This window comes from Melospiza melodia, unplaced genomic scaffold, assembly GCF_035770615.1.
Source record: "Melospiza melodia melodia isolate bMelMel2 unplaced genomic scaffold, bMelMel2.pri scaffold_48, whole genome shotgun sequence".
NCBI lineage: Eukaryota > Metazoa > Chordata > Aves > Passeriformes > Passerellidae > Melospiza > Melospiza melodia.
The window spans coordinates 4472346-4494456 of record NW_026948796.1 but is presented as its reverse complement, the minus strand read 5'-3'; the positions used below and the strand labels follow the sequence as shown (position 1 = coordinate 4494456).

General features: G+C 55.1%; 2 long non-coding RNA genes across 2 annotated transcripts; both read right to left on the bottom strand.

Annotated features, from left to right (window-relative positions):
• Nucleotides 1–2635: 2635 nt before the first annotated feature.
• LOC134413717 (uncharacterized) lies at nt 2636–3898 on the bottom strand. The gene is made up of 3 exons (XR_010026578.1): nt 3869–3898; nt 3100–3781; nt 2636–2842 (listed from the first exon to the last, which is right to left on the bottom strand). It is a non-coding gene; the product is annotated as an uncharacterized LOC134413717 (long non-coding RNA).
• A 1021-nt stretch (nt 3899–4919) lies between these two features.
• Nucleotides 4920–6117, bottom strand: LOC134413716 (uncharacterized). Its single transcript, XR_010026577.1, has 3 exons — nt 5861–6117; nt 5546–5772; nt 4920–5006 (listed from the first exon to the last, which is right to left on the bottom strand). It is a non-coding gene; the product is annotated as an uncharacterized LOC134413716 (long non-coding RNA).
• Nucleotides 6118–22111: the final 15994 nt, after the last annotated feature.

The following is a 22111-nucleotide window of genomic DNA, read 5'->3' as shown; positions in this document are numbered from 1 at the left end:
TTCCCAGGCTCTGGAATGCTCTGGAATCTGCATGGAGAGACAATGGGAGCTAATTGACCTCTTGAGTAAGGCCCAAAATGTTGATCATCACCAATCCACCAGGAAGAGAAGCTCTGGAGCTGTTTGAGGAAGGACAGAATGGAAGGAAAAGGGATTTATCCCTAACACGGAGTGGGAAAAGGGCCGGATTTAGGTGGGGTGGGCAGGGCTGGGGCATCCTGGATCCCACCAGACTCATTCCTGCTGGAGAGAATCCTCTGGAACAGGTGCAGCACTGAGAAGGTGTCAGATTTTGATGGAATAACCTCTGGAATTGGTGTCTTCCCAGCATTCATGGGTGAGGCCAAAGGCTTTTCCCTTAGGAGGTTGGACTGTCCCTCTCTCTGTGGGCTCAATTTCCATTTTGTGGGATGGGAGAAGCCAGCTCTGCCTTAGAAAGGTCTGGAATGATCTCTGCACTGCAGTGGGAGCTGCTGGCTCGGCACATTCCCAGTGTTCTGCTCACCAAAGGCACTGCTGGGAATTCACCCCAGGAACAGGCAGTGGGAATTTCCTTGTCCAGAAGCTCTGAGGGGTCTTTAACCTTGGAAAATTTAGAAATGGATTGGAAGTGAAAGCTAAAATCTCTTTGATCACCAGCTGATTTCTCTTCCCATTTTTTCTTTCCCCTTTTCCCCTTTTCCCCCCTTTTCCCTCCCCTCTCCTATTCATACCCTCTGGAATTTCTTAGATCCTTCATGCACCCCATCCATTCCCAGGGGTCTCCATCTCCAGGATGCTCCTTGCCCAGTTCCTCACAGTGAATTCCCCTGACAGACCCAAAGTCAGGGAATTTTCCCAAATCCTGGTGGAAAATGACTCAATCCCTGTCAGAACAGGAACCCCGGAATGTTTTCTATGTCATGGAGCCCTTGCTCATCCATGTTGGCGTGATGGGAATTCTGCTTCATCCTCACGCTTTGCCAGCAGCTCTGCTCCTCCAACTGGAAGATTCTGAGATTCCAGGATGTCCCAGCCTTTGCCAGAAGCTCTGTTGTTCCCAATAGAAGAATTCAGATCCCAGCCCAGCTGGTGGACAAGATGTTTTCCACACTGCCTTCATTATATCCAGGGAATGCTGCACTGGGCTGGGAAGCTTCTTCCCAGCTCCCTGGGAAAGGGGTGGGAGAGGAATTCCATGAGAAAGACAACCTCCACCTTCCACCCATTGAATCCAAAGCTTTTCCCACCAGAACCTTCCCATGGAATGAGGGAACAAGAGACTCTTCTATCCTGTAGTGGGAAATGCCAGAACCTCCTGCTCTGGGTAGAGCCCCTTCCACATTCCCAAAAAAAAAGGATTTATCAGAGGAAGCTGCTCCTGGAATGCTGCTGGGAATGGCTCTCCTCAATTTCCCATCCAGCTCTAAAGCGGCCGGAATCAAAGCCAAGGGGGCAGGGGGACCCTCAGGTGCTGGCTGCCACCTGGGGCTGGGCAGAGCAGGGCTGGGCAATGGCCATCCCTGTGCAGTGGGGCTGGGCCATGGCTGGGCCCCACCCTTGGATGGACACAACAACATCAGCCACTCCACAATACACATCACTGTCCCAACAACATCACAATATTTAATCAACAATATAATCAATAATGTTATATCAATTTGTATAATGTCCAGTGAAAGTCAACTTCCATTAACTTGTTTCTCACAGCACATACCAGTAAAGAACTGTTATTCCTGTTCCCACATCTTTACCTAAAAGCCCAATAATTTCAAAGTTACAATAGTTCAGAGAGAAGGGGGTCGTATTTTCCATTGCAAGGGAGTTTCCCACCTTGTTCAGCTTCCTTGATAGAGCTGAACAAAGAAACACCGTTTCTGCCAGTTTAACCAAAGAGCTGCATTTTTGTCCCAGGAACAGGGAACCGGGTGCTGTGCCCCCTTGGAACTGGGACAGGCACCAGTAAGCCACTTTAATGGGTGCACCAGGAGGGGGATTGCAGGGCCACTAAGCACATGGGGGTTAAGAGGAACAAATCTGATTTGCATTTATGTCTCAACATATGTTACACATGAGGTGAAAAATGACTCTGTGGGTTGTACATGTGCTGGGAACCCTGTCCCTGGCGAGGCTTCAAACGACAGAGAATCGGGAGAGAAAGCTTCAGTGATAGGGCTGTGAGTGACCCCTACTGGCTGGTGGGACAAATGCCTGGGAAAAAATGCCCGGGAAAATCGGGCTCTGGAAGGACTCTTTGCAAATAAAAGCATCAAACTGTGACACAACAGGAGCGTTTTGCTTTGGGTTTCTTGGAGAGATCAGGGGCTTGCTCGGAGGGTCAGATTCGCCCTCCTCCCGATGGGATTCACATTCTCTGAACCTGGGAGAAGCAAAGAATGATCCAAACAATTCTCATTTACTGCTCCTGTGTTGTTCACAAATGGAATGCATTGTGGAAGATTGTTTATCTGAAGGGAATTTGTCATTGGATTCTGGTGTTTTGATTCACTGTGTTTTGATTCACTGACCAGTTGAATCCAGGTGTTTGTGTGTTTGTGGGGACTGTCGGCTGAAAGTCATCAGATTGTGTGCAGTGGAGTGAAGTGCTTGGCAGATTCAGTTTAGATGTAATGTAATATAATATAGATTAATATAGTACAATAAAGTAATTTATTAGCCTTCTGATAGGATGGAGTCAGATGCATCATCTCTCCCGGACACTGGAAAAAAATATCACCGATACTTCCCCGCTGCCTTTTCCTCCCTGGTCCTTCTTCCCTCTCCGTATCCATTCTTCCCTGCTTCGCTGCTTCCCCGAGGCAGCTCAGTCCTGCTCATCCTGGACATTCCTTCATTGCTTTCCCTGATGGAGCAGATGCTGCCTGCACCCACCTGCCTCCTCTGCCATGTTTCCCATGCTGCCCACAGCCCCAAGCCTGCTGCACCTGCCCACCGCAGCCCCGGCCCCCACAGCCAGCCCAGAGCCACCAGTGCCGCAGCACCAGCCCGCAGCCAGCCCGCAGCAGCCAGCCTGCAGCCATCGCTTGCCCATGCCAGAGACACGCAGGTGCCATCCTTGGAAATCACGCCCAGCCACTCACAAAAGCCATGTGGGCTCACCCTGGCTTGCAGCACACACACTCTATCTGCCCAGCTGGTGCCCACAGAGCTCCCGGGCTTCTTGTGGTAACGCTGTCCCTGTCTTCTGTTTCTCTCTCTATCCTTTTCCCGTTCTACTCCCTTCTCTCCCCCTTCGGTACGAATGCTTATCCTCCTTTATTAAAAGACAGTTCTCAGATATAATATTGCCACTTTTGTGCTTCATTTTCATCTGAGAAACCTTTCAGCAAGAATCCTCCCCGACTCCCCCTTTTATAGCGGGGTGGGACAGGGGTAGTGGGAGGGGGAATGGGGAAGCCCTGTGTGTACTGCAAGCACTGTGAGGAAAGAATGGGGCAGTCCCTGAGGGTACTTGGGCACTTGGACGGGGCTGGGGAACCCCTGCAGGTACCAGCAAAGGGATGGGGGAGCCCTTGGGGGTACTGGGAGAGGAAATGGGGAGCACAGGGTGCCCTGTGTAGCCTCCCCCTGACTCATGACCACCTCCCTTGGAAGGATGGGCAACAACAGGAGGCATGGAGGGAGCACCCTCAGTGTCACCCAGTGCCTCCTGCTTCCCAGAGCATCACAACTTTTGGTGTAGATTGTCATAGATGTCACTGGGTTCCCACGGTTGCCTTTGCAGCTCCATGTACATCGCCTGAGGATCCTCCACTGGGGGTCCAGGGGGTCTCGGGGGGCCCTGTGGGAATAAGGGGGTGTGTGGAAGGGGATGGGAGGTGCTCGGGGTTTGAGTAAAAGGTGTGTCATGGCTGGAGGCTGCACTCACCTTTCCTGGTGCTTCCTGGCATCTGCAAAGGAAAACTGGAGGGGTGACCTTGGAGACCCAGGATCCCCCATCCACCCTTGGCAATGCTGAACCACCGCCAGACACACAATTCTCCTCAGGCCCCCCCAGTATCCCTGACCCACCCCACTTGCACCAACACCCTGAGGCACCAGAACCCCGAGCCTGGCAGGGTGGGGGACCCCTGATAGAACCCCCAACATCCCTGGAGGACCCTCCAACAGCTCCCCAGGGCTCTGAGCCATGGCCACTGGGGGCTGAGCCCTGCCCAAGTCAGGGGCTGTGGGTGCCGCCCCAGGGCCTCCCTTCTCTGGGGGCCTTCCCACCCCTCTCCACGACCCCTGTCCTCTCATTGTCACCCACCCACACGGTGCCAACAGTGCCAGGCCACCATGACACCCACAAGCAGGAGCAGGAACAAAAGGGCCCCACTGACGCCTGCGGCCACTGCAACAAACAGAGAGGGACACATCAGGGTCACCCATCACCCCAAGGGTCCTGTACTCCCTGGTGACCCTGTGTGACCCCACCTGTGTCCCTGTGTGTCCCTGTCTCCAGCGGTGTCACCTCCAGGACACTGGGGGTGATGGTGGCATTGTCTAAAGGCACTGCAGGGACACAGACAGGGCTGAGGGCACAGGGAGGGCAGCATGTGTGGGGGGGGATAGGGACAGGGTGATGGGTGTTGTGGGGGATGTTGGGGATGGGGTCACATCACGGAGGAGTGAAGGACCCAGGGCAGATGTGGAGGGACCCAAGAAAGGTGTCTGGGGGACATGGAGGTGCCCAACCAGGGGATCAGGGGGGGTCTCTGGGGGCTCCCCATGCCCATCCCTGTACTCACTGGGCACCGTGATGCAGAGCCGGGCGCTGCTGTTCCTCATGGTCCCGCCCTCGGGGCGTACCTCACAGCTATAATTCCTCGAGGACAAGCCCCCCATAGCAGGCACCAGCAGCTGCGGGGACCCCTGCGGGCCCCCCACCACCTGCCTGTCCCGGTTGAACACGTGCAGGAGGGGGGCTCGGGGCCGCAGGGGGCTGGGGGTGCTGAGGCAGCTGAGAGTCAGGGACCCCACGGTGGGCTCTGGGGGACCCTCCAGCACCAGCACCGAGAAGAGCTCTGGGAAGGAGAGGGGTGGGGGATTTGTGACCCCGAGTCTTTGGGGAGGAGGGCTGTGGGGTGCTCCCTGTGCACTGGCACTGGCACTGACTCCTGCCACGCCCAGGATCCCACCCAGCCCCTGCACCTGTAGTGGCCACTGTGGTGCAGCTGCAGAGGGTACAGGGACAGCTCGGTCTACCACGGAGCCCCCCCAGTTCTGTCTCCTCTTGGTAGAAGGACACCAAGGTGACCGTGCTGTCCCGCCAGCCCTGGTAGCGCAGTGTCACTGTGTCCCCCTCCAGTAGTACCTGTGCCAGCACCTGCAGCACCAGCCAGTCTGGGGGAGAGCACTGGCACACTGCCATCTGGTCACACCCTGTGCACAGGGCTCCCCGATTCCAACACAAGTTCCACCCACACTGGGTACTTTGGAATGTCCCCAGAGCAGGGGACAGGCTCTGGTCACACAGCAGGTGACCGACCCATGGAGCAAAGCCCACCCAGAGCCCTCGAGGTCCCCGCAGCTGCCAGGCTGGGGACACCCAAATCCTCCTCACCGTCTAGGAGTCTCACGAGGGGGCTGAGCCCACTGCCGGGTCTGTCAAACATGTAGATGCCACTCTTGGTGACATGGACAGTGTTGTGTCCCTGCCAACAGTGCTGCCTGTCCTTGTACCTCGTGGTGGCACCAGCAGTCCCTGAGCCCTGGCAGGTCAATGTCACCCAGTCCCACGGCACCGCCAGCCTCCGAGGGGCTCCACCAGGAGCTGGGTGGTCTGGACATCTGTGGGTGACAGGAGACACCAGCCTGCCAGGGCCAGTGTGGGGCTGGGGACAGCAGGGTGGGGCTATGGCATCCCCTGAGGACTCACCAGCAAGGCTGAGGGTCTGGGCTGGAAGGGAGAAGGGACAGGGTGGCAGTGTGGGAACGGAGACACAGGGGTACAGGGTGTGAGGATTGCCCCCAAACTGTCCCCGTGGGAAGAGCAGTTCTTGTGAGTAAGTGCATGAGTTTGGCCCCCAAAAGATTTGGAGAGGCAGGGGGAGATGTCTGTGTCACAGGCACCCATGCATCACATCCCTGTGGCACAGATGCCTTGGGAACAGGGACACCGAGGCCACCCTGGGCTGAGGCAGAACATGGGGACACTGTGGACACCCTTGGCATGAGGACACCACAGAGACAGCCCATGCTGGCCCAGGTCACCCCCACCAGTTCATGATCCCATCCCCATGGCCACATCATCACTGTTCTTGTCCCCTTCTGTCCATTCATCCCAGTTCCCTTGTCCCTATGACCAGAGCTACCTGAGCCCAAAGGTGCCAGTGCCCACATTCCTGTCCCCACATCCCCATCCCCAAATTCCTGCCCCCTGTTCCTGTCCCCAAAGCCATCCTCCATACCCATTCCCACTCAGGTCCACTGTGGGTAACATGGACTGGCAGTGCTGGCATTGGGGACCTCAGGGGACCTGGCAGGCTTCCTGTGCCCCCTCCCTCCCCATCCCTGGCGCTTCAGGCCCATGCCCGGGGCACTCACCTCAGAGGAGCAGCACCACCTTCCCGGCCATCCTGGTGTCCCCAGCCATGTGGACTGGCTGTCAAAACTGCCAGTGGTGGCTGTCTCCTGGGTGGTGGCTCTTTGGGCAAAGGGGAAGGAAGCAAGGTCACGTTATGTGTAGGTGGCCCTTGGTGGGGCAGGGTGGCCACAAGCTGAGCACAGGCTGTGGGCAGGGTGGGGACAGGATGAGGACAATGCTGGGTGTGACACAGTGAGACATGGGGTTCCCAGAAGTGTGGGGCTCAGAGGGTCTGGGGTCCCAGGAATGAGTGTCCAGAGGAATGGAATGTCCCTGGGGAATTGGCGTCCCTGGGAATGGGGGTGCTGAGGAGGAGGAGTCACTGGGGATGGTGTTGCCATGGGAATGGGGGGTCCCATGCCTCGGGGGTTCAGGGATGGGAGTCCCAGAGGAACGTGGGCTCCAGGGATGTGGGGTCATGGGATGGGGATGCTTGGGGATTGGGAGTTCCCGTGGGAATGGGAGGTCCTGGGAAAATCAAGGTCCTGAGGAAAGGAGGATTTCAGGGGATGGAATGAGTAGGAGAGGGTTCCTTGGGAAGGAGGGGTCCTGGGACATGGATATCTTGGGGAATGTCAGTACTGAGATATGGGTCCCTGGGAGGGTGGGGAGATAAGAAATGGGGTACTCATGATTTGATTTCCAGCGGAAAGGGAGTGCCAGGGACAGGCAGTGGCTGGGCGGACCCATAGGTCCCAGCTCCTTCCCTGAGTGCCTCAGATTTTGGGGTGACCCAGAGCCTAACACAGCCCCCACCAGGTGCTGGTGGCCCGGGGGTCACCGCAGACAGATTCTGAGAGGGTCTGGGTGTGTGGAGCTGCTGCAGAGGTGAGAATTCTATGGGGGAAAAAGAACTGCCTGTGGTTTGCTCAGCCCTGCAAGAAGAACAAAACCCAAAGGGAGCCCAAGCAGTGCGTCTGTGAGGGCCTTTGGTAGTTTTCAGAGCAGGGCTGGCTGGAAACCAGCCCTGCAGGGGCAGCTGTGCGGGAACCAGTCCAGAAATGCAGCAATTGTTCATTTGTTCCTCTTGGTAAGGGACTGAGAGAACCACAAAACTACTGCAAATCCCACACCAATCTGCTCAACAACCTGACCTGGACCCTCCTCCTCCTCCCTGCCTTGCCGTGCATGGACAGTGACTGGATGCCCGGCACCCACCACAGCCGCTCTCTCACTGCCCTCTGCACCTGGACGGGGAGAGAAAATTGAGCAAAAGGTTCCTGGGTTGAGACAAGGACCGGGAGAGATCACTCATCAAATCCTGTCACGGGTAAAACTGCCTTGGAATTAGAAATATGAATTGAATTTATTGCTGTCAAAATCAGAGCAGGAAAAGGATAAGTCAAATAAACCCTTCAATATACCTTCCCCCTGTTATGAATAACTTTGTAGTCATTGGCTTTAACTATTATATTGTTTTTTCCAAATTATTTTGATATAATACTGTTTGTAATCACTTTTTGACTGCTTTTGATACACTAAAATTTTTCAGCCTTTTTACTCTAATCCCTGTGTAGAATATATATTTTAGTGTGATAAATACATAATAGTTTAGGCTCTCCCAAAAGATCAAGATAGAGACAATGTGCTGTATATTACAACATTAAGTGTTGCAGAAGTAGCTAATGCCTTTATTTGTGTAACTAAGTGACAAAGGTGAAAATAACTCAGATAATTTGTGAAATAGCTAATGTTGATTTAATATTCTGGTGGTGTATCTCATCTGTAGGAGAAGAACACATTGAAAAGTAGCTAGTAAATAAACATCCCAAAGAAGAATGCAAAGAGGAATTTACCACTGACCCTTCTGTTATCAAGAACTGTCAAACCACAGAACAGGGGGACCTTGTGAGGACATAAAATATGTAAATTTAATCTGCAGTATGGCATGTACTTGATCAAAATGAATGAAGGGTCAAACCAAGCAAAAGAATTCCCAGAACACATAAACTGGAAAAATTGTTTGAATACGTATAGCCCTCCTGAGTATATATTTAACCATTACAATGAAAGGGTATGTAAGGAGAATTGCTGTAGTTATCCATGTGCCCCTGGCAGTTGCCAAGCACCCAGCATGCTGTTTACTGTCCCTTTTATTCCTTATTAAACTTTTATAAAATTTAAAGAGTGAACCTTGTTTCTCACATAGTTTGACCAAAAACTGCATTTTTGGTACAATAAGAGGGAAAAGCGTCATGTGCTTCCCCATCACTGGGGAAGGGGGGGGGGGAAATGAGAAGCCCTGTGGGGTGCTGTGAAGAGGACAAAGAGACCCCTGAGGTGAATTGATGCCCCCCAGTGCCCCCAGTGCCCCCAGTGTCACAGCACATCATCGTAGTCAGGGGCTTCCTGCTGTCCCTTGTAGGGTCCCGACAGCTCCGCGTTGGTCACTTGTGGATCCTGAGGTGGGGCAGGGCTGAGGGACACCCATGGGGGCACGGAGAATGACACCGGAGACCTGGAGGGGGTGACACTCATGGGTGACGTGTCCCTGTTCTCCCCCTGTACTCACCCCTTGCCCACTCAGTGCCCCTAATGTGGGTGTTGAGCACAGCCCCCTCCTCCGGGGGGGTCCTGTGGGGATAAGGGGGGTCTGGGAGTGTCTGGGGAGGTGGGAAAGGGGAGTCCTGATCCGAGCCCCTCACTCACCTGTTCTGGAGCTTCCTGGCAGCTGCAAGGGAAAGGGGAGGGGGTGACCGTGAGGACACCGGGACCCCTGAACCTTCCTGGGACATTGGCAGCTCCGACCACCCACGGGATCCCCAAATCCCCACTGGACCCCAATTCCCACTGGACCCCTGACTCCCCCCGGACACTCTGAGCACCACTGAACCCCCCAGAACTTCTGCACCAACGCAGGGTCCCCAACTCCCCCTGGTGCCCCCAATCCTCTGTGTCCCCAGAACCCCAAGCCTGGAAGGGAGGGGCACCCCCAAACTCCCCCAGGCCCCCAGAAAGATCCCCCAACATCCCTGCACTGCCCTCCAGGACCTCACAAAACCCTCGAGGAGCTCCCTGTGCCACCCCAATATTCCTCAAAGCCCACCCAGTGAAGACCTTGGAGCCCAATGAAGATTCTCCAAATTCCCCCCAAATTCCCCAGGACCCCCAGCTGTGGTCACTGCGGGCTCTGTCCCGCAGCACAGGGGCCTCGGGTGCTGCTGATCTCTGCCCCCACTCTGGGGGCTTCCCCTCATTCCAGGACCCCCATCCCCCTCATTGTCACCCACGCCGGTGGTGCCACCAATGACAGCCCCCAATGACAGCCAGGAGCAGGAGCAGGAACAGGAGGGTCCTGCCAACATTCACAGCCACTGCTGGGGAGAGAGGGGACACACGGGGTGAACTGCAGGCATCCTGAACCTCCCCACAATGCTGTGTGACCCCACCTGTGACCCAGGGTGAGCCAGGTGTCACCTCCAGGGCCAGCTCTGGGCTGAGTGCCCAGAACACGCGGTGCTCATCCTGTCCCAGCTGGTTGGTGGCCAAGCACTGGTAGGTGCCTGAATGTCTCACATCGATGTCCCTGAGCTCTAGGAGGGGACCCTGGGCCACCTCCTGCCCATTGTACAGCCAGGTGAAGGTGACAGGGGCTGAGCCCACCTGCACTGAGCAGTGCAGGGTCACGTTGTCACCTGCATGCACCTGGTGTGCCTGGGGACCAGGGGTGACGGTGGCATTGGCCACGGGCACTGCAGGGACACAGACAGGGCTGGCACTGGGCGAGGAGGGTTAGGGTTCTGTGGGTGGGGTGACAAATCTGGGTGGGACAAGGTGGGACATGGGCTTTGCAGGAGTGGTGGGCTTAGGGGTTTGGGAATGTGGGCATGGGTGTCCAGAGCAATGCGGGGGGGTCCATTGGGAATTGGGGTTTCTGGGAATAGGGCTCTTGCTGAGGGGATGTCACTGGGGATGCGGGTGCTATGGGAATGGTGCTCCCCAGGGCTAGGGGGACTCAGGGATGGGAGTCCCAGGGCAACGTGGACTCCAGGGATTTGGGGTCATGGGATGGGGATGCTGGGGGAATGGGGGATCCAGTGGAATGGGGGGTCCTGGGATAATCAAGGTGTTGGGGGAAGGATCTTTTCAGGGGATGGAATGAATGGCAGAGGGTTTCTTGGGAATGGGGTGCTGGGCCATTCCCCTGGGAGATCCAGGGGAATATCAGTATTGGGGTAGGGGTTGGAGAGAGTAGGGAGACATCAGGAATGGGGGGCCCATGTTTCAATTCCCAGGGGAATGAGGGTGCCAGGGTTGAGCAGTGGCTGGGTGGGCCCTTGGGTCAAAGCTCCTTCCCTGGGTGGCTCAGACTTTTGGGTGACCCAGAGCCCAGCACAGCCCCCACAATGTGCCAGCAGCTTGGGGATCACCCCAGGTGGATTCCAATGTGCTCTGGATAAGTGTCTCCCCAGTCCCCAATGACTTTTCTCTCTCTTTTTTTCCATTTCCATAATTTCAATCCTCAATTTCACAAGTTTGTTCCTTGACGATCTTGGGGGGCAGGGAAGGAGCGGGGGAAGCCCAGGGTGGGGGAAGCAGGGGTGAGGGGTTGGCAGGGAGGCCTGTGGAGGCTGTGGGGGATGTGGGTGTTCAGCTTTCCCCCCTCAAGACTTTCACTTCCTCTCTCTTGCACAGAAGGAAGAGGCCATTTGGCACGTTTGTCACACAGTGCAGGGAAGCAGGTTCTCTACTGGGGGGCACATCCAGAGGGCTCCTCTCCTGGGGGGATCCTGTCCCAGGGGGGACATGTGATGGCCAAGAGGGTCCTGTCCTGTGGCATGGAAGCTCCAGAGAGGTCCAGATTTCTCTGTTCTTGCTCATCCCGTGCAGGATCTGAGCCAGCAAGAGCAGCTGGGGAATGGAGCCCCTGGGCAGGAAGGAGCTCCCAAACTCCTGCTCTTTGAAGCCAGTGGCCATCCAAGGGTGGGGCCCAGCCATGGCCCAGCCCCACTGCACAGGGATGGCCATTGCCCAGCCCTGCTCTGGCCAGCCCCAGGTGGCAGCCAGCACCTGAGGGTCCCCCTGCCCCCTTGGCTTTGATTCTGGCAGCTTTAGAGCTGCTGCCGAGGTGAAAATTTTGTGGGTGGAAAAAGGCCTCCCTGTGGTTTTCTCAGCCCTGCAAGAAGCACAAACCACAAAGGGAGTCCAAGCAGTGGCTCTGCGAGGGCCTTTAATGGTATTCAGAGCAGGGAATGACCCTGCAGGGGCAGCTGTGAGGGAACCAGTCCGGAAATGCAACAATTGTTCGTTTGTTCCTCTTGGTAAGGGACTGAGAGAACCACAAAACTACTGCAAATCCCACACCAATCTGCTCAACAGCCTGACCTGGACCCTCCTCCTCCTCCCTGCTTTGCCGTGCATGGACAGTGGCCGGATGCCCGGCACCCACCACAGCCGCTCTCTCACTGCCTTCCACACCTGGGTGGGAGAGAAAATTGAGCAAAGGGTTCCTGGGTTGAGACAAGGACCGGGAGAGATCACTCATCAAATCCTGTCACGGGTAAAACTGCCTTGGAATTAGAAATATGAATTGAATTTATTGCCGACAAAATAAGAAGAAGTCAATTAAACTCTTCAGTACACCTTCTCCCTGTTATGAATAACTTTGTAGTCATTGGCTTTCACTATTATATTGGTTTTTCCAAATTATTTTGATATAATACAGTTTGTAATCACTTTTTAACTGCTTTTGATACACTACAATTTTTCAGCCTTTTTACTCTAATCCCTGTGTAGAATATATATTTTAGTTTAAGAAATATATTATAATTTATGCTCTCTCAAGATATCAATATAGAGACAATATGCTGTGTATTACAACATTAAGTGTTGCAGAAGTAGCTAATGCCTTTATTTGTGTAACTAAGTGACAAAGGTGAAAATAACTCAGATAATTTGTGAAATAGCTAATGTTGATTTAATATTCTGGTGGTGTATCTCATCTGTATGAGAAGAACACATTGAAAAGTAGCAAGTGAAAAAATATCAAAAGACAGAATGCAAAGAGGAATTTACCACTGACCCTTCTGTTATCAAGAACTGTCAAACCACAGAACAGGGGGGCCTTGTGAGGACATAAAATATATAAATTTAATCTGCAGTATGGCATGTACTTGATGAGAATGAATGAAGGGTCAAACCAAGCAAAAAAATTCCCAGAACATGTAAACTGGAAAGATTGTTTGAATATGTATAACCCACTTGAGTATGTATTTCATCATTACAATGAAAAGGTATGTAAGGAGAATTGCTGTAGTTAACCATGTGCCTCTGGCAGTTTCCAGGCACCCAGCATGCTGTTTACTGTCCCTTTTATTCCTTAATAAACATTTTTAAATTTTGATGAGCGAGCCTTTTTTCTCACGCAGTTTGACCGGAAAACAGAATTTTGGGTACAATAAGAGGGAAAAACATTGTGTGCTTCCCCAGAACTGGGAGGGGGAATGAGGAGCCCCATGATGTGCTGTGAAGAAGGAGAAGAGACCCCTGAGAGGAATCAATGCCCCCAGTGCCCCCAGTGTCACAGCAGGTCACCGTCATCGTAATCACAGAGGTCCCGCTGTCCCTCCTAGGATCCCGACAGCTCTGCGTTAGTCACTTGGGGATCTCGAGGTGGGGCATGGGTGTGGGACACCCATGACGGCCCTGAGAGAGACACCGGTGGTGCAGACCTGGGTGGAGGTGACACCAGTGGGTGATGTGTTCCTGCCTCCCTTATACTCAGTCCTTGAGCACTCAGTGCCCCTGATGTGGGCACTGAGCGCAGCCCCCTCCTCTGGGGGGGGTCCTGTGGGAATAAGGGGGGTGCTGATGGTGTCTGGGGAGGTGGGAAAGGGGAGTCCCAGCCAGAGACCCCCACTCACTCTCCTGGAGCTTCCTGGCAGCTGCAAGGGAAAGGGGAGGGGGTGACCATGGGAACACCGGGACCGTTGAACCTTCCTGGGACCTCGGCAGCTCCCATCACACACGGGACCCCCAAATCCCCACTGCAGCCCCAATTCCCAATGGACCCCTGACTCTCCCCGGACACTCTGACCACCCCTGAACCCCCCAGAACTTCTGCACCAATGCAGGGCCCCCAACCCCCCAGTGCCCTGAACCCTCTGGGTCCCCAGAACCCCAGGCCTGGCAGGGATGGGAGCAGGAACAGGCGGGTCCTGCCGACATTCACAGCCACTGCTGGGGACAGAGGGGAACAAATTTGGGTCACCCTAAACTATGAGGGTCCTGAACACCCCAGAAACCCTGTGTGACCCCACCTGTGACCCAGGGTGAGCCAGGTGACCTCCAGGGCCAGCTCAGGGCTGAGTGCCCGGAACACGCGGTGCCCATCCAGCTGGTTGGTGGCCACGCACTGGCAGGTGCCCGAATGTCCCACATCGATGTCCCTGAGCTCCAGGAGGGGACCTTGGGCCACCTCCTGCCCGTTGTGCAGCCAGGTGAAGGTGACAGGGGCTGAGTCCACCTGCACCAAGTAGTGCCAGGTCACGCTGTCACCCACAGGCACCTGGTGTGCCTGGGGACCAGGGGTGATGGTGACAATGGCCACGGACACTGCAGGGACACAGACAGGGCTGAGGCCACAGGGAGGGCCTGGCAGCCGGTGTGGGGGGATAGGGGTGGGGGGGATGGGTGTGATGGGGAATGTTTAGGATGGGGTCATATCAGGTAAGGGTGAGGAGACACAGGGCAGAGGTGGGGGAAAACAGGAAAGGTGTCTGGGGGATATGGGGATCCCCACGCAGGGGACCCAAGGCATCTGTGGGGGCTCCCCGTGCCCATCCCCGCACTCACTGCGCACCGTGACACGGAGCCGGGCGCTGCTCTTCCGCACGGCCCCGCCCTCAGATTGCACCTGGCAGCTGTAATTCCCTGAGTGGGAGACCCCCACGGCGAGCACCAGCAGCTGCAGGGACCCCTGCAGGCCCCCCACCACCGTTCCGTCCCGGTGGAACATGTGCAGGAGGGGGCTCGGGGTCACAGGGGTCTGGGGGTGCTGAGGCAGCTGAGAGTCAGGGGGGAACCACTCGGTGGGCTCAGGGGGACCCTCCAGCACCAGCACAGAGAAGAGCTCTGGAAAGGAGAGGGGAGGTGAGGACTGTGACTCTTAGTGCATTGGGAAGTGGCTTTGGGGGTGTCAGGAGATTGGAGTTCTAGCCATGGGGGTGCTCACCGTGCACTGTCACTGTCACTGGTTCTGACTGTGCGCATGGCGACATTTCAGAATCCACCAAGCCCCTGCAGCTGTAGTGGCTGCTGTGGTTCAGCTGCAGAGGGGACAGCAACACCTCAGTCCCATTGAGGGACCTCTCCACCTCTTTGTTCCCAGAGTAGAATTGCACTCCAGTGACCGACATGTCCCGCCAGCACCGGCAGCGCAGTGTCACCGTGTCCCCCTCCAGCAGCGCCCCCAACGGCACCTGCAGCACCAGCAAGTCTGGGGGACAGAAGGGTCCTGCCGCAACTGATGGCACCAGGACCCCCCATTGGGTCACACCCAGAGCACCAGGGATCCCCAGATCCAACATGGGGATCCCCCCACACTGGGATGCTCTGGGATGTCCTCAGAGCAGGGGACAGGCTCTGGTCAAACAGGAGGTGACCCCTTGAGCGGAGCACACTCAGAGCCCTCGGGGTCCCTGTGTGTGCCAGGCTGGGGACACCCAAACCCCCCTCCCCATCTTAGACTCTCACAGCAGGGCTCCTCGTCCTCAGGACCCCAGTTCCCCATGGACCCATTACCTGGATCCCCATTCTCTGGACCCCCCACATTCCCCTGGACACCCATCCCTGGCTCCCCAAACCCCCTGAGCGCCCCCCTGCTCCTGGGAAGCCCATGTCCCACCGACTTAGCGACCTCCTTGTCCCCAGCATGTCCCCACACTGCCCACAGCCTGTCCCCAGCTTGGGGCCACCCTGCCCCCACCAGGTGCCACCAGCACATGGGGATGGACTTGACCTCGCTTCCTTCCCCTTCATCCAAAGAGCCGCCAGCCAGGGGAGCGGTGGCCACAGCAGTGAGTGACAGCCAGTGCACATGGCTGGGGACACCAGGATGGCCGGGAAGGTGCCACTACTCCTGTGGGGTGAGTGCCCCGGGCACGGGCCAGGCTGATAGTACCCCGGTGATGGGTGCTGGTGAGGCAGAGTGGTGGGGAGGGGGCAGAGGGGGGCTGTAGGGTTCCCTGAGGTTCCCAATGCCAGCAAAGCCAGAGCTTGAAGTGACCGGGGTCATGGGGTGGCCGTGGGGACAGGAGAGGGTGAACAGGGCTGGACGGATAGGAATGTGGGGAGAGACATCCTGGGGCTGGGGCAGCTGTGGGGACAGGGACACAGGGATGCAGGGATGCAGGGACAGGGAAAAGAAGACAAGCACAATGTGGATGGGCCATGGAGACAGAGGCCATGGGGCTGGCAGGGGAGACCTGTGCTAGTACAGTGTCCCCATCCAGACATCTGTGCCACACCAATGTCACCATGGGGATAGTTCAGGGGCAGCCTCTATGACCCATTACCCACGTACACAACTGTCCCCATTGTGCCACCCCAACCCAGCCCTGTCCCTTCTCCCTTCCAGCCCAGACCCGCGGCCTCACTGGTGAGTCCTCGGGGGATGCCATGTCCCCACCCTGCTGTCTCCAGCCCCACGCTAGCCCTGGCAGGCTGGTGTCTCCTGTCACCCGCAGGTGCCCAGACCACCCAACTCCTCATGGAGCCCCCCTGGAGGCTGGCGGTGCTGTGGGACCGGGTGACACTGACCTGCCAGGGCTCGGGGAACACTGGTGTCACCACCTGGTACAAGAGTTGGCGGCGCTAGAGGCGGGGGGGGGGACACAACCACCTCACTGTCACTGAGAGAGGCAACTACACATGTGAGAGACTCAGCACTGGGCTCAGCCCCACCGTGACAATCTTAGATGGTGAGGAGGGTTTGGGTGTCCCCATCCTGGCACCAGCAGTGACCCCAGGGCTCTGAGTGGGCTCCGCTCCATGGGTCACCTCCTGTGTGACCAGAGCCTGTCCCCTACTCTGGGGGCATCCCAGAGCATCCCAGTGCTGGCAGACCCTGTTTGTGGATTTGGGGATCCCTGGTGCTCTGTGTGTGAGCCAATATGGGGTTCGTGGTGGCATTGGGACCCGCCAGGTGTAACAGGACCCCCGTGTCCCACAGCCCCATTGGTGCTGCAGGTGCCAGTGCGGGCGCTGCTGGAGGGGGACACGGTGACACTGTGCTGCCGGTGCTGGCGGGACAACCTGGTCAGATCAGTGTCCTTCTACCATGAGGAGAAGAAACTGCAGGAGCTCTGCAATGGGACCAAGCTGTCCCTGTCCCCTTTGCATCTGCAACACAGCGGCCACTACAGCTGTGGGAGCATGGTGAAATCCAGGGTATCATGGGGATGGGAGAAGTCAGAATCAGTGACAGTGACAGAGCATGGTGAGCACCCCAAAACTGCCACTCCAACCCCCCCCGCAGCCCCTCCCTAGTGACTCGGGCTCACAAATCTCCCTCCCCTCTCCTTTCCAGAGCTCTTCTCTGTGCCGGTGCTGGAGGGTCCCTCTGAGCCCACCGAGGGGTCCCCCCTGACTCTCAGCTGCCTCAGCACCCCCAGACCCCTGTGACCCCGAGCCCCCTCCTGCACATGTTCCACCGGGACGGAACGGTGGTGGGGGGCCGGCAGGGGTCCCTGCAGCTGCTGGTGCTCGCCGTGGGGGTCTCCCACTCAGGGAATTACAGCTGCCAGGTGCAATCTGAGGGCGGGGCCGCGCAGAACAGCAGTGCCCTGCTCCGTGTCACGGTGCACAGTGAATGCAGAGATGGGCACAGGGAGCCCCCACGGCCTCCTTGGGCCCCCTGCCTGGGTACCTCCATTACTGCCCCATTCCCCCCATCCCTCACTGGGTCCATTCACCCATCTCTGAGTCAACCCCACCCCTCTCTGCTGTTTCCCTGCAGTCTCCAAGTCCCACAATACCTTCTCTGGGTCTCCATATCTGCACTGGGGTCCTCCCATCTCCTACTCCATGTGTCCCCTCATTAAACCCCCCATCCTTCCTTGGGGTACCTATCCAAGCCTCCCCCGCCCCAGCTCTGCACCTCCTCTTCTTTCCCTCACTGGTCTCTCCCTGCCCCTCCCTGACCTCCCCCCAAGTCCCTCAATGTCCCCTGGTGTCACCCCCTCCCGCAGGGGTTCTGCCCTCGGGGGTGTCTCTGTCAGCACAGCCTTGTGCTGAGCTGCACGGTGGCCACAGGGACAGGTCACCTGTCCATTTCCTGGTTCCCAGGAGGGCTCAGGGGCACCGCTTGGCACTGGCCCTTCCTGGAGCTGCACCACACTGGGGACAAGGGCAGCGGCCACTACCAGTGTGGAGACAGCATGGCTGAGAGTGTCCCCCTGAATGTCACTGTCCTTTGTGAGCGGGACCGTCAGGCTGGGGGTGACCCCACCATGGCACCCCCATCAACCTCACCAGGTGCCAGCCCTGTTTGTGTCCCCACAGTGCCCGTGGCCAATGCCACCATCACTCTCAGTCCCCTGTCACACCGGGTGTGTGCAGGTGACCCCGTGACCCTGCGCTGCTCGGTGCAGGGGGGCTCAGCCCCTGTCACCTTCACCTGGCAGCACAATGGGCAGGAGGTGGCCCAAGGTCCCCTCCTGGAGCTCAGGGCTGTCGATGTGGGACATTCAGGCACCTACCAGTGCATGGCCACCAACCAGCTGGGACAGGACGGGCACCAGGCAGTCAGCCCTGAGCTGGCCCTGGAGGTGACACCACAGGAACAGGACACAGGTGGGGTCACTTGGGGTCACATGGGGGGTGCAGGACCCCCGGGGTTCTGGGTGACCCTGATGTGTCCCTCTCTGTCCTCAGCAGTGGCCGCAGGGGTCTGCAGGTCCCTGCTGTTCCTGGTTCTGCTCCTGGCTGTCATCAGGGGCTGGCACTGGTGGCACCACCTGGGTGGGTGACAATGAGGGGGAATGGGGGTCCCAGGGACTGGGGTGAAACCCCCACAGAGTTTGAGGTCCAGAGGGTAGCACCAACAGCTCCTGACTTGGGTGAAGCTGAATCCCTAGTGATCTCACCTGGGGGTCCTGGGGGATTTGGGGAGGTCCTGCAGGGTCGTGCAGGGACACTGGGGGTTCTGTCAGGGGTTTGGAGGAGTTTGGGGTCTCAGTGGATTCGGTGGGTGATTCAAGGCTCATTAGGGGCTTCAGGGATGCACCAGGCTCCTGGGGGCAGTCAGAAGTCTCAGGGGTGTTCAGAGGCCCTGAGGGCTCCACAGTCACCCCTCCCCTCTTTCCTTTGCAGCCCTCAGAAAACAGCAGGAAAGTTGAGTGGGGGGTCCAGGCCTGAACCCCCATTTTATGTTCATTATGACCCCCTACACCCCCACAGACACCCCCTTATCCTTGTAGGGACCCCCCAGTGCCCTCGGTCCCTCCAAAGGCAGGGGAGCTGCTGTACAGCAAGGTCATGTGAAAGAAGAAGGCAGGGGGTGAGTACAGGTGGCGGGACAGGGACATGTCATCCTAGGGGTGTCACCTCCCATCCAGGTTCCCCCACCCAGTGTCTCTTGCAGTGCCCCCCTGTGCCACATCCCCCCAGGTGACCAATGCAGATTTGTCAGGACCCCATGGGCAACAACAGGACCCCAGTGACATCTAGGAGAACATGCTGTGACACTTGGGGCACTGGGGGCACTGGAGATCCCTGCCTGAGGGCACCTCCCACTGTGTGTCCGCCCCCCAGCTCCCGTGGGTGCCCACCGTGCCATGGGGGGGTGGCCACGAGTGTGGGGTCCCATATGGGGCTGCCCAGAGCTTCCCATTCCAGTGCTCCCAGTACCCCCAGGAGCTCCCCACTCCCTCCCCCAGTAGCAGGGGGCACAGGACCCTTGTCCCTCTTATGGGATCCAAAACGCAGCTTTTTCATTAAACCAGGAGAAATGGTTTTTGTTTGTTCAGGTCTGCCCTGTTTGGCTCAGGAAGGAGGAACCTGGTCAGGTTTTTATGCAAATATTTGTGGGATTTGCAGGATTTTTGGGGCTCTATCTTGGTTTGAAAGACAGGTGTCTGTTAAGGAAGGAAGGAGCTTCTCTGGAAATGGAAAATATAAACCCCTTCCCTCTGAATTATTAAAATTTTGGAATTAAGGGGCTCTCGGGTAAAGATATGGGAGTAGGAATAGGAAAATGTAAAAACAAAAATAAAAATTGTTATAGATGAATAATGAGATAATTTGCTCTAACAATTAAGGAACGAATATTGTGTGAACATTAAGAGAAGTTTTATTGATGTATAGGTATGTTATTGTAGTTTATTGTTTAGATGCCCTCAGTTCTCCTCACAGTCCCCTTTCCCCATCCTCTGTATTGTCGCCACTGGACAGCCTGGGTCGTTTAGGAGAGGTAAAAGGAAGGCGTGTACCTGTGCCCCTCCTACAGGGCAGCTGAGAATGAAAAAGCTCGTTGCTACTGGAGGGCACAGCATGGCACCACCTGACCCACCAATCAAGTTGCAGGAAAGCAATCTGCACCAATAAACGGCAAAGAAGAGTTGACTGACAGACTTTGGGAGGGGCCAGGGTTGGCTGATGCAACCCCCAGAGGTATAAAAGGTGAAGCGCCCATGTCAAAGATAAGCTGTGTGGTAAGCAGTCGTGAGGGAGGCTCCCAGGCCTGTTTTTCCATATTGTTATGTTTGCCCAATTATCCCATCATCAAAAAACCAAACAATATTAGAGGTAGCAGCAATTTTAATTGAATAGTTTAGAAAATACATAGAATTGAATACACTTGAAATATTTACAATCAAATTGGACTAAAAATAAGAGATAATTTCATTCCAATAATAGCCTGTAAGAAAAAGATAACCACGGGGTTCGGAGTGCAGGGCTCTTGGACCCTTGCCACCTTACATAGGAGCTTGTCAAGTGAAGATTACCCCTTATATGCCATGTATCGATGTCAACTCCTCCCATTTTTGTTTCATCACACCTCTACCTCCGCCCTCATCACCACCTTTACCGTGCATGCTCCACCACTTGTTTTGATGGTCTCACAAGTCCTTGGAGGTCGTCACTGATGAAGGCCTCTTCTGTTCCTCTATGCACTTTAATTCACCTTTGGGTTACACATGAGCACCAAGCCAGTACAAGGTAAGCCAAAACTAACATAATACTCCATTTAAGCATCAAAGCAATAAATCTCTTATAGCAGGCATTTTCCTGGGACCCAATCAGATTTTCCCTTCTTTTTGTTAATTTTTAGTAACTGTTATCTCTTGCTTTTATCTCTTCTCCTTGAACATCTCCAAGGAGTGGGGGTGGAACCTCTCCTATCTCTTTCTTTTTTGGCATTACAACTTTTAAATGTTTTATTACTTCCAAATATAAATTTCTGTATCAATATTGATTACTTTTAAAATTTTATCAGCATGAATCATACCTATTTACCACACATGGAATGCTTTTGTTTTCATTGATTTTTAAGACTATAAAGAAAACATTGGTGCTGGATGACTCAGAGACAGCCCGTGTGTGTTAAGTGTAGTCTACAGGGGATAAAGGGAAGGAAAAGAGAAGTACTAATACATCCTGACAAGTTTGGAAATTTAGATAGCATGAAGAATGAATAACACAAGAAGTAAAGATGGTATTAAAAAGAGTACACTAGAATGTAATTTAGCAGATGAGAAAGATTTGGGAGGAATCCCAGAGGGTATTTTTTCAAGGAAAGGTAATCGGATTAAATACTCTTCCCAGTGGTAGGCTTGGTATCCATTAGAAAGTGGTGAGAAGTCACCCCCTAATGGAACTTTACAATACACTGTTACAGTTGATGCTATTTTTAAGACAAGAAGAAAAATGAGATCCTGTGATATATGCAGACATGTTTTTTTACCCTGAAGAATGTCACAGACATTTTTTCATAGAAATCCTTTCTTTGGGATTTGTTCATCTTCTGGGAAGCTGACGCCCCAGAAGAAGAATGTAAACAATTGTTATTGGCTGGTGTGGAATGTAACAGGTGCAGCGGTGACTGGGCTTCTGTGAGTGTTTGGATTTGCTAACCACTCACAAGGAGAGTTTGTCCTTGCTTTCTGCTGGACACAGAACTTTGTTATTCATTCTTTCCTATTCTATTCTTAGCTCAGCAGCCTCTGCAACTTCTCTCCTTATTTTTTTAGTAAAGTTATAATGTATTATATATCATATATCAATAAATCCAGCCTTCTGATCATCAACCAAGATTCTCGTCCACTTCTCTCACCCCTGACGACCTCATCAGGTCACTGTAATACTGAAGAATAAACCTGAGTGTCAGAAAGAATGTGGCTTTGATTTGGCCCCACAGGACCTTTAGTCCTTACTTTGGAAACAGATAAGAGGCAGAAAAGAAAGAGATGTCGTTAAGAATTCAGCATAGGGCAGAGATGTTTGAAATTGGCTCCAATGCACCACGAAAATTGTGTTCTAGGTGTCCAAGACTTAGAGCCGAGTTAGTCCAGGCCAGCTCAGGTACACTCCCCCTCAGGCAAC